The 12877-nt window shown below is 41.2% G+C and overlaps 1 protein-coding gene across 1 annotated transcript in view; it reads left to right on the top strand.

Annotated features, from left to right (window-relative positions):
• Positions 1-12877, top strand: part of Zbtb38 (zinc finger and BTB domain containing 38) — a 70276-nt gene that overhangs the window by 18787 nt on the left and 38612 nt on the right. The window contains exon 4 of the mRNA XM_015486987.2: positions 226-676. The gene's annotated coding sequence lies outside the window, so the exon portion shown is untranslated. The remainder of the gene's footprint in view (positions 1-225; positions 677-12877) is intronic.

Here is a 12877-nt window from a genome sequence, read left to right as displayed (position 1 = left end):
GGATGTTTTCATTACATTCAAAATACAATTTTACCTTCCTTTTTAAACAAAGCTAAAGAAACCCCACAAAACCCTAAAACCAAAAACAACAACAACAAAACTCTGCTACCAGATGGTGTCTCCCCTTTCTTCTTGCATTTGCTGTCTTTTAAATAATGTATGTTGTATTGTTAATTAATGTGAGTATCAAATTAAACACTTGAAACTTACATGTTTATTATGCAGGTAGGAGGCAAGGTGGAAGCTATTTTTAACTCTTATGCACTCCGTCCTGTGCAAGCAACTTGGGTTCTCAAATTTGTATTTTCAGTACTGGTATCAGTGGTTTGATTTTCAGCAAATGTGACAGTGGCCTTTGCAGTGGTCAGCTCCGAGCTTTGAACTCTCAGAGGAGCAAGGGGAAAAAAAAAATTCAACACATCACCTCCTTGGTTGCAGCCTCAGAGAAACCCTGGATGAGAAACTTCTCTTTTCAGTCCTGTTTTCCTGTTGATAAATTCAGTTCCCGTGATCACAGCACATTCAAGCTGTTCTGCGTATGATTTTTTGGTGTGTGTGGCAGTTGCATCTAAAACTTGTGAGCAAGAAGACGGAGAAATCAGTTGGTCTCCATCGCCTTCCATAAAAATGGCTGAGTGTCTTGTCATGCTAGGACTGCATTAAGTGACACATACAGGTAGGTTGAAATTTGCATGTTTTATAGATTTTTCTGAGCCATGCAGCAAGATCATTAGATGCATTAAAATATGACTTTTAAAATAAAAAATAAGATACCTGTAGTCTTTTGGGGGAAGGGTATTAAACTGGATAGCCTGTCTATTCAGATACTATATAAATGTAGAGCTTATCAAATGATTCTGCTGCAAAAGTGAGTTGATTCTTTTTTTAAAAAAAAAAATCAGCTATATGATAGGTGTGGCGCCTCCAGACAACAAAAGAATTTTTTGAAAAGTCTGATGATTAAGCTTCATTTTTGCTTGAAACTAAAAGTAAAAGGGTTTTTAGAGATAATTTCAAAGAGCGCAAATAAGCTTAATAAGAAACATTAAAAATATTAAAATTTTAAGAAGCGGTCTTAAAACGTGTTATATGAAAGATGAAAATAAAAACTTATATGCTTCCAAAACCAATTTGGGATAGTATATAAGGTCACATACACTATTTAGATATGTACATATCATTTAGGGGGATGAGGGGTTACAGTCTTTAATGGGGGAAATATTAAATATAGATGGCCCTCTTAGAAGAAATAGAGCTTCACTAAGTGAAATGGAGCCCCTACAATGGCTCATTACAGACCATGGAGTTGTGGTTCTGTAAGAACCAAATTTTGTCATTTAAAAAAAAATAATTTCATGAGCTCTTTCCTTTCAGCTTAACTTCTCAAATATATTTTAGTTTCAAATTAACACTGGGCCGGAACCTGTTTCCTTGGTAACCAAAGCGTATTTAAAAATGCAATAACAGATATGCAAAAGAATGTGTTTTTAAAGGAAACAAATATTTAATGAACCTTGTGCAGTTGTTTCCTCTCATATAGAACCTGATCTGATTTTAGACGTTTTAAAAATGCGGTCTTCAAGCCTTAGAGATTAAACCATATTTCTAAATATATAGAGAAGGCTTGCACAGTGACAAGCTTTCTTCTTCCTCCTTTGTGCTCAGTACTTTCAAAATTAAGGTTTCCTTTGTACTGTGCTCCAGAGTGCAGGTCAAGGTTGGTGCACAGAGGTGTAGTTTCATTATCACGAATTCACCAGCGCCTCTGAAACAAAAGATATTTCAGAAATTCTGAGAATCAGAAAATGCTTGTGCTCCTGTTTTTCCCCATCCCTCCACTGGTGACCCCTGAGCTCTGAATAGTGAAGGACTCAAAGCCAAACCTACCCCCCCGCAACGGCAAGTGCACGTTGAGCTTCTATAAAGCGTCTTAGTAGGTGTGTTAGGAGGAAGACTAGCAGCCTGAACCTCCTGGAGGTTTGCTCCCAGTGAAGAACGTGGAGACTCAGGGGCATTTGTGTAAATAGGTGCTTTATTCTAGCAGTTTGCCTACGTTATCTGTACAATCAAGCCTCTTGTGGGCTCCAGAGTGGTGGTAGTTGTTGTTGTTGTGTTGTTTTGAGGCCAACTAAAGTAGTTTGCTTGGAATCTGTCTCTGGCTCAATTACATTAGAACATGATTCATCTCAGAGTGATTTCGTGCTCTAGGCTTCCCACGAAATATCCTTCCTGCAACACCTTTTTTTTTTTTAAAGCTGTTTGGAAGCCATTTTCCTTCTTGCCTGTGACTTAAAATGACTAAGTACATTTCAAATATAGTATCCATCAGATCGTGAACTGAAGGGAAATGTCAGAAACCTGATTCAGTATTGCCATTTATTTTAGTAGCAGTAGCATTAACAGTTGCAGCAGGATCCGGCTAATTGTCATTTGCTCTTGAGCAAATATCGAGCCAGGCATTTGTAATTAAAACACCATTGCTATTCAGGAAGATTACAACTACAAAGTCTTCTATTTTGATAGGCCAGTACAAATTAATCATTTTGAACCCATTTGAATCTTAATTACAAGATTAGATGGATGCGATGTAATTGTTTTTACCATAAAATGAATGCCTGAGAGATTCAACATTTATAGATGTCGATCCTTTTGTTTTTAACTCAGGGATGGTTGCATCATCTTGTAGATTTTCATACCTAATGATTTATTTTTTAATGGCATTATTCATTTTGGTTGCTCTTGGTCGTGCCTAAAAGAATTTTAAATACAATTTGAGGAGCCAGAAAGCCAAATAAAGCCTGTTGGGAAGTATATTGTACCATTCTAATAAATAGACTATTCTAATAAATAGACCAGTGAATAGAAGCGTAATTATTATTTATTACTTTGTTGTGTTTCGCCTAATACTCTGCCTTCATATTTCACAGAAATATTTACAAGGCACAAAGCTTTTCTAAACTTACCCATTTACAATTATTATTGGATTTCCTAGATTAGCAGAAAATGATTCTTGCTGATTGAAGATGGCACTTACCCCTTTAAACCTCGCTGTTTGAAAGACTATGCTAACCCCATTCACACTTCTTGGCTAAGGTGTTTATACTGGGCAGGCCAGAGCAGGTGGGACAGGAAGAATGTGCAAACAACGGCTTTGTTGTCACCAAAATGAAATGGGCAAACGTGTGGTTTTCTGCCTGGATGCTTTGTAGTGTAAAATTCTCAACTCTCCCCCCTCACCCCATTTGGAGAATGGGAAACGTTTCTTTCCAAGCTTTGATTCAGTGGGAGTACAGGATTTCAGCTCTTACTACTACAGTGAGGTTGAGCTATTTCAGCCACTTTTACCGATCCCCCGTATACAGGCTGGTAGTCAGACCGTGACTTAGTATCTTTACTGCTTTGATACGTGAGAAAGATCTAGGAAAAGATCCAGCATCTTTCTCTTTGGTACTAAATCATGCTAACCTCTGGGTTTCTGGTAGCGTGTGGCTCATTCCAACTGCTTCCTTCTAAGAGAAGTGCTATTCTAAACAGCCTTCTTGGTAATTAAACAATTAACACATTTACTGAGCACCTACTATATATCAGACATATTCCACAAGCCAGAGAGAGATAGCAACGGGCAAGACAGACCAGAGCCTGCTTCTCCTGGGCCTGTCTGTACTATGGCAGGACAGGAGGTGGGAGAAGTAGGCAAAAATAAAGACGCCAATGAATAATTAAAGAAGAAAAGTGCAAAAACGAAAAATAAAATAAGAAATTAAAAAATGAACACAATCCATTCCAGAAAGGATGGCCACTGGAGAATGGCGGGTCAGAGAAAGTCTCCCTGGGGCGGGAGCACTTGAGCAGAGAGCTGCCTGGTGCGAGGAGCCCACCGGGTGGAGGTTTGATGGGGCCTCACCAGCAGAGGAGGACTGAAGCTCAAAGCCTCAGACTCTTCTTTCTTTGTGTACCTGCAGCTCTCTCAGAGCCAGGTCTGACCACTGCACGACTGAGCCTTACTTAGGTAAGCTCTCCCTCAGTGGGAGAGTGGCCCAGGCGCTGGTTTTTGACAAACTCCTAGAGGTTGGTGCCAGTGAGGTCATTGCCTCTGACCCAGTTGCTACCCTGAAAATGCCTATGAAGGTGAAGGTACCATGAAACTCAGGACCTTGCAGGCCTGGGTAGTGATGAAATCCTGGCACAGATTCTATGCCAACCCAAGAAAGGCCTTTCGGAACAAGAAAAATTCTGGGAAACTTCTTGCTTTGTTTTTTACAAGAGCTCCAGAATTTAAACTCACAACAAAGCACATAGATAGCCATTGAATTTTCTTAAAAGGCAAAATGGCGGAAGGGTCTGTCCCATCTTATCGAGAAGCTCTCTCTATCCTAGAGTGCCCCCCACCAGAGAGATTTATTTCAGGTTTCACCAAAATTCTCTAGCTCAGCAGACCTCTTTGCCTGTGGGTGTTTTGTTTTAAGACCTTACTGCTTAGCAGTGATTTTTCTCTATTCCACACAGCAAACAATGCTGAGAACATTCCTTTTTTTTTTTTTTTAATATTTTTTAGTTGTCAATGGATCTTTTTTAAAAAAAAAAAAAAAAGAAACATTTGAAATACCACAGTTTTAATCGTGAAAGTCTCTAAAGACTTATGTGTTAAAAGCTTGGTCCCAGCTTGTGATGTCATTGGGAGGTGATAAAGCCTTTAGAAGGTGAGACCTTTTATTTATTTATGTGCAGTGCCAGGGATCGAACCCAGGGCCTCCCACATGCCAGGCAAGAGCTCCACCACTGATCCACAACTCCAGCCCCTGGTAAGAACATTCTTAAGACCCAATACTCTTTCATGCCTTTTAAGCTGGTCAGCTAACAAAGGTCAGAGAACAAGGGATGGGTTTGTTCTACCAGTTACAAACCATAAGGTGTCTTCAGAGCCTTCTGGATATTCCAGAAGCACTTCCAGAATTGTTTTATAATTTAGCAGACTTTGCTTAGCATGGTGGAGATGGCCTGCCTGTCTCCTTGTACTTCATTTGGTTTTGAGAATCATCCCACTACATGCAGATAAGCTTCTTCTAGTCCTTTGTAGTAGAACCTTGCTGCTTATCAACAGGGGAGAGGACTTCAACCATTTGGTTCATTTCTTGGGGTATTTGTTGAACATCTACTATGTGACAGACACTACTATAATCTAAGTAGAATGGAATATTGACATGTTGCCTATGGGAGTCCATCCAGGTTCCCACATAAGGCTAGGGCATGATGTGGACAGTCACAATTGTGTGTCCTCCCTGTTGCAGAAAGAAATGAATAGGATGCAGTTTTCTTGGTGGTCTTTGTTACTATTCCCTGAAGTCTAGTCTTCAATTGGGGGCAGATCAGCCCATGACAAGGACAGTTCTTCACTTGGACCTGTGTTTTGTTCTCACCACTTTCTCAAGATGCCTTGGCTCCTAATAAGCCACCGTATGTCTGGCTGCCCTTCTCCAAGCTGGTCTGCCTGCATTGCCAGGTGACCTCAATAACGGCTGCCACTTTTGCATTCATGAGCAGATGTTAAGTTGAGAAGCCCCTGAATGCAGAAATTTGAATTTGTGATGCAGGCAAGATGCTTTTGCTTTTTACCTTCCCCAGCTGACAAGCAGGGTGGGAGTGGGGTTCTCCCAGCTGACTGTCCTGCAGAAGGAAGTAGGCTTTCTGGGGAGCAGGTAACTCAGGGACCAGTTGCCAAATCCCTTGTCTTTTTTAGGTGATCCCAGGGTGCCACTGCCATGGCCCGAACAGCTCCTTGAACGGAAAATGACTCTTTCGATCTTGCAACTGATTTTGCATCTTTTCCTTTAATGGCTTCCTTGCTCCTGCAGCTATTTCTGCTCAGAGTTCGAGACCAGCTCTTGAGTGCAGACTCAGTACATTTGGTCATCAGAGGGAGTTTGTTTTCTGGTCCTGTTTTGTTTATTAAAACACCACCACTATAAATATTCATTCTGTGTTTGAGAGAAAGGTGATGGAGGCTTTCATTGCTTTCATAATAAACCACCTTCTTCTTTACCCCGTGGCTGCCAAATAGATATTTTGAAATTTTTTTTCCCTTTTGCATACTGAAGTCTCCTTCCCGGTCTGAGGCCTTGCTCTAATTAAGGCCTCACAGTGCTGCCCATCTTCCCCAGTGCTGAGCATGACGCATGGTGCCTGCCCCGAGGGCCTTACAAGCCAGTGAGATGAGAAAACAAAAGCCACCAGCTGAGAATGTGGTTAAATCCCAGAAGGGCAGTGCCCTTGTAATCCGCCCCCCCAACTTTTTTTTTTCTTTGTGTCTTGAGCTAAGGAAGGAAAAAGGAGGACATTTAGTAGGGAAAGATTCTCTAACGCACACATGGTGTTGGGGAAACCATGTGGAAGAGAATGGGGTGCTCCCCTGGGAAGCAAAATGGGTAACCGGCACAGGCTGGAGAGGGCAGCAAGGGGGCAGGTGGGGGGCGCAGGAGCTAAGAAAGAAGGAACAAAGGGATAGTCAGGAGGCAGCAAAAAGGAGTGGCTGCTTTGCCGCACCCTGAAGCTGGTGATGCAGGGTGAGCGGGAGAAAGCAGAGGACAGGAAAAGAAGGTTTGGAAGAGCCCCGAGTGCAGGCTGCCAGGCTGTGTAGAGACCGGGTACTGTGATGTTCTGTCTGGTTTCGTCATAATGTTGACCTTGTTGCTGAAGTGTCCCACACTGCCTGTGTGCAGAGCTTGCTGATTGATGCCCCTAAAGGTGATTTATCCTGGAGTCTAAGTTTCCAGGCCTATGCCCAGGTTCCTGTTCTGCCTGCTGAGAATACCAGTGCCCCCACCCCCTGTTGCTCGGCTAGATCTAATTGAACTTGAATTGAGCAGCCCTTTTACGCACGCTTTTGGTCTTCTACAAAGCACTGATCGAAGATCTACCCAACCAACCTGCCATAAGCTACAGATTTGAGGAATTCTTTTTCTCAAACTCACGTTGCCCACGGCAGGCACAATGAGGTGCTTTGGGAGCCCCCAAAGCTGCCTTCTTGCTTGCTTGCTCAGCAGGAGCCTATGCAAATCCTGGTCCTGGTGTCCATGGGGACTCTGGTCTCCAGGGAGGTCAGGCCTGGTGGCATAGTAGCACTTAGTGTTGCCATTGTCCCTGTACTCCTTGCCCAGCTCTTTGGGGAATTCAAACCACGAATTTCAGTTAGACCCCTTTTGTTCTCTCACTGAGAAGACTGTGGCCAGAGAAGTTCTTTCCCGAGGTCCTCTGGAGAGTTAAGGGCTTCAACTCCCGGTTCTGTGCTCTTTCCGCTAAACCAAGCTGCTCTTGGGTCACAGGGGAAGCCCAGTCCCTTACCAGGGACTGTCAGACTTGCTCTGTTAAGGGTTAGATAGTGAATATTTTAGGCCTTGCGGTGTCAAGAGGCTCAATTTCAACAAATTGAGTTAAAAGATTGGATTGACTTTTATTAGCAATTCGTGAACCAGGCAGCACCCCATCTATAAAAAAGAGAAAGGCACACTGTCAGGCCTGGCAGAAAAATCGGGGTTTATAAGTAGCTTGAGCAGGAACAAGGAAACAGCATACAACAAAAAGCGGATTGGTTCACGCAGGGTTACTTCAGGTTATTTTCCTTATAAGGATTAAAGCAGAGGGGACTTCCTTATCATGCCGCTAAAACTGGCCTGTTTGGGGATTTGTCTTCTGATTTCTCAGAAGGTCAGATAAACAGCTTAATACCAATTAAGTGATGTGAAGCTTTAGCATGAGTGACTCCATTAGAGTTTTGGTCTGTTGGGGTCCAGAGTAATAGTAGTTCATTCTAAATCAATGGCCTCCCATAAATTTTATTTAAGGTGATACGGCAAAACTGAGGACACTGAATGTGTATTTATATAAGAGAAAGTAAATGTCCACAAAGTTTGTATTGATGAGTTTCAAAATGTAATAATATATAATATTAATAAAATAATAGGACTGTGGCTGTGTCTCCATAATAACTTACTTGTGGAAGTTGAAATTTGAATTTTATAAAATACAAATTTTATGTAATATAATATAAACTTTATGTAATATAATAGTCTTCCTTTGATTTTTTTTTTCTCATTATTTAACAATGTAAAAACCATTAGTAGCTTGTGGACCATACAAAAATAAGTGGCAGGCTGGATTTGACCTGAGGGCTGTAGTTTGCAGACCCATTTTTTTAAAATATTTTAATACTTATTTTTCAGTTTTCAGTGGACACAACATCTTTATTTTTATTTTATGTGGTGCTAAGGATTGAACCCAGCACCCACGCGCATGCCAGGCAACCGCGTTACCACTTAAGCCACATCCCCAGCCCCTTGCAGACCCATTTTTAAAATCAAAATTTGCTGCTCTGGGAATCCATTGGCCAGATACAGCCTGCATATGTGTTTTGTTTGACTTGTAAAAATATTTTTAATTTAATTAGTTTCCAGGATTTTTTGTTTTCTAAATTTTTAGTTTTATCCTTTTTTTCTTATTTTTTAAAAATTTTTTCCATATATACCTGTTTTCCTTATTATAAAAATAACATCCACCTACTGTCAATAAGCTGGGACGTTCACATTTTGGCAGTCTTTTATCTGGGCAACGTGACTTTTTTGTTTGTTGAGACAATGTTTTGTAGACAAATTCCTATCCTCTTAATATCATAGTGTCGGTCCTTTCATATCATTAAGTCTTTCATGAATATAAACTTTCAAAACTTCACTATGAAAATCTTAAACATACATAGAAGCAGAAAACTAGTTTAATGAACCACCCCCAACAAATCCCAGACCTCATCTCATTCTATCTCTAAACAATTCAGTATGATTCAGTAAAAGATACAGGTTCTGAGAGAAAACTTCTTTTCTTAGGAAAGATACTTTGGGGGTAAAAGGGAACGATGTCTGCAACTTTCAAAGGGAAGGAAGGAAAGAAAAGATCTAGGTTGAAGGTACACAGGAGATTTTTGCACTATTCTTGCAATTCTTCTTTGAGTTTAAAATTTTTTAAACTACATTTTTTTAATATGTAGACTACTAAAAATACATTTAAAAATATGAATTACTCAAAAAGAACAACAACAGGGATAAAGTTGTAGCTTAGTGGTACAGCACTTGCCTAGCATGTATGAGGCACTGGGTTTGATCCTCAGCACCACATATAAATAAATAAAATAAAGGTCCATCGATAACTAGAAAAAATATTTTTTTAAAAAGAAAAATAACACTATCATATCATACCAACAAGAAACAACAATTCCTTAATAACATTACCTGTCATAGTCAGCATTTGAACTTGTCTAATTAGGTCATTTAAAAAGAAAAAAAAAAAAAAAAAGGCCAGGCATGATTGTGCACACCTGTAATCTCAGTAGCTCAGGAGGCTGAGGCAGGAGGACTGCGAGTTCAAAGCCAACCTTAGCAATTTCGCAAGGCCCTGAGCAATTTAGCGAGACCCTGTCTCAAAATAAAAAATAAAACAGTCTAGGGATGTGGCTAAGTGGTTGAGTACCGCTGGGTTTGATCTCTGGTACCAAAACAAAACAATTTGTTAGTTCAAGGCACAATTCCAAATAAGGTCCATACAGTGCAACTGATATTCTCTCAAATTCCATTTAATCTACAGGTTTCCCTCTCTTCCTTTTACTTACTATTGCTATTTTCAAAGGAAAAAAAAATGTTGAGAAAATGCTCTGACCTTAGAGTTTCCCCCAACCAGAAGTTAGATGAATGCATCCCTTAGTGCAGTTTCAGTCTTAGAGATTACCTGTAAACTGGTAGCTACACCTGGAGGCTTGATCAGATTGAGGCTTCTTCCTTTTTTTAGTAGTTGACATTTCATAGAACTTACATAAAAATCCTAATTTTTTGCTTCCTTGAATATGTTGCCGATCTGGCATTCCCACCTGCAATGATTATCCCAAGGCTGGACGGTGAGCACCCCCACTCCCCATTTCCCACTGCTAGTTAGGTGGGATGGGAATTCTGTAGGGCCCAGTTCACACCACTTAGGTTATCTGCCAGGCTCCCACAGGCAGCCACATTAGTTGACACCCCAGTTCTAAACAATGCCTCTTCAGAGGCTGTGGTGGACGTCAACAGGACCTCACACACAAGAGGCCTTTCAGGAATGTGGCGGAGATGAGAGAAAATGATATGGAAGAGACTTCCTTAAAATGCTTAAAGGGAAAGGGATAAGCAGCCACAGGAGGGGAGTCCTCCTGATAGAATTTGGTGAGAGCCCCAGATGGGGAAAAGAAAACCATCAATTAACAGAGCTGTAAGCACAGGAGGTAGGAGTTATGAATTCCTAATCTGAGTGGGAAACAAAGAAAGCAAGTGGGCTTAAGAGACAATGCTTTGGTCTTTTTATATGATATTATGAGGATCCTAAAGCCCCATAGAAAGAGGAGGCAGCCATCAATGTAGAACTGTCCAGTAGTGTTAGTCAGAAAGCAAAAGCAGGCAGTACCAGGAAAACAGAAATTGCATAGGCAGTAAATGACATGAGGTAGAAAACAAGGGCAGCTTCTTAAAAAAAGGCCTCTGGAAAAGGCTCAAGAGCCACACTGCCGAGATGGTGGAGATTTAAGAGAGGAGATGCTTGAAAGTGCTCTTGGAATTTTTTTTTTTCTTCATAAAGGTATTGAAATGAAATTATATAGAAAATATATCACATTTAGTTATCTTAAAAATAACAAATCTTTACAGAAAAGAATATAAATATGACAAGGTAGGATGTTCCTGGAAATTTCCAGATTATTCCCCATACTCAGAAGAATGATTAAGAGAAACTCTGCGCGACTGGTTATGAGGAAGGATGGAAAATTTTGAAGGCCTGGCAGATTATGTAAGTTTTAGGCTTCAGTGTTTAACACTGTTGCTGTGATAGTTCAGTTATTAATAACAATTTGGGGAAATCTAGTCACTTCTGGAGAAACATTTGGCTCCAATGAGAAAGAAATGCCACTGTTTGTGAATTTCCAAGTGTTTGTAAGGAGCTATTCACTTGCTAAGCCTCTTAGGAAAGCCAGAGCCGATTTCACCAGTAACAAGCTGTTGACAGCGTCTGATCAAGGTACCACCTGGAACAGTTAGCAAAGCAAGAAAGTGGACTGTGGAGTCAGACCTGTGCTTAAATCCCCTATGTCACTCATCATGTGACCCTAGCAGATTACCCATGGAAAATTTCTAGAGTATAAAGGTTGTTTCACACACACAGTGGCTGATTCTCACTGCTTGGATGGGAGGAATTTAGAACTCTTGACTACTTGGATTGGGGGGGTATAGCTCAGTGGTAAAGCCTATGTGCAGGGTCCTGGGTTCAAACCCCAGCAACAAATAAATATATGAATAACTCTGAATATTAACTTTCAATATTAGCAACAGCCACAACAGCTTGCAACTAGCACTTGCTATGTTTCAGATACTGTTGTAAATGCTTCACGTGTATTATCTCATTTAATTCTCAGCTTCTATAATATGCACAAATAATAAAAGTAGCCCCATTTTACAGATAAGGAAGCTGAGGTCCAGGGAGGTGAAATAACTTGCCTAAAGTGGTCTTGTAAGCAACAAGACTGGGATTTATACCCAGGCAGACAAAACGTGAAAGCCGAATAGCCTTGTTCTCCCACCTCCCACCTTCCAGTTGCAGAGAAGACCAGAGCGTGATAGGGCATCCTGGCATTTCCCAGCCCCTCTTCTAGTCTGTGAGCCTCAGTTCTCTTGGAGGTCTTTGGATAATTTCAGTTTCCAAAGGCCTTAACGAAAACATGTGAACATGCAATTAGACTATGAGTTTTTTAGGTTGGAATCCACCATTACCAACAGGTTAGCTCAGGTTTCATGAAAGCTCTGATTGGCAGTTATATGTACAAAAACATTGCAGTTTTTTTTTTTTTTTTTAAGTGGGAAGATGAATCATTACTTAATAAATGCTGTTTAGTGGAGTAGGATCTTTCTGAACACGTGACCTGTGGAGAGAGTATAAAGGGTGTTTGGTATTGAAGAGGCTGGGAACTGCTGGGGTACATGTGTATGCATGTTACCCAACCTGTCAGCCTTCAAAACTCTGCCTTTATTTTTAAATGACATGATTCTTTAATTTGACACGGAGTCAATATATTTTTCCTGTATCATTTAAAATGCTTTACTGGCTTTGAGTTAATATCAGAATCTACTTAAATCATCAAAATGATCACATTATTAAAACTCGGCTGGGAACGGGGATGCAGAGATGCAAGCCAGTATTCCTAGTTAAAAAGCAGCTGCAGGCCATGCAAAGAACAGACTCTTCTTAATCCAAGTTGTAGCCTGGGAGTGAATCTTTTCTGAAGAAATTTTAAGACTCAGTACCATCAGAACACAAGGAACACGAAGGATTTTTTCTTTTAACAAGTAAACACCTGCACAAACGCACGCATGCACGTTAGCCTGTTAGCTCCACAAGGCAGTTTGCCGCGGGCCCTCAGTAAACACTGAAATGCGCAGCCCTTGGAAGGAGGATTCCAGCAGGCAGCCAGTGCCCTTTATTTAAGGAAGCAGACTGGGTCTTAGGCGTGAAGTACTTTTTATACCACGTTGGGAAAATCAATCTAGGCCTCCCCTGACAGGCCTGGGAAAACACAGGTGACACCCTGTTCCTGAGAACTTGACGCAATTAAAACTGCACAGTACTTTTTCTGAGTCTTGCGTCTGTTAAGTGTGCAGGGTTTGGATCCCGTGCCCAGGACCCTCCTGCAGACCCAGGCCTCGCTCTGACGGTGACGAGGCTCTGTGGCCCTAAAGCCCTAACTGCGCTGCCCTTCTGGCGAGTTCCAAATCGCGTCCTCCTCGAGGAAGCTGAGGCCGCTGCCCTCGGTGGCGCCCGGGGCCTT

The sequence above is a fragment of the Marmota marmota genome, unplaced genomic scaffold (assembly GCF_001458135.2).
Source record: "Marmota marmota marmota unplaced genomic scaffold, marMar, whole genome shotgun sequence".
Taxonomy (NCBI): domain Eukaryota; kingdom Metazoa; phylum Chordata; class Mammalia; order Rodentia; family Sciuridae; genus Marmota; species Marmota marmota.
This window is presented reverse-complemented; position numbering and strand designations above follow the sequence as displayed.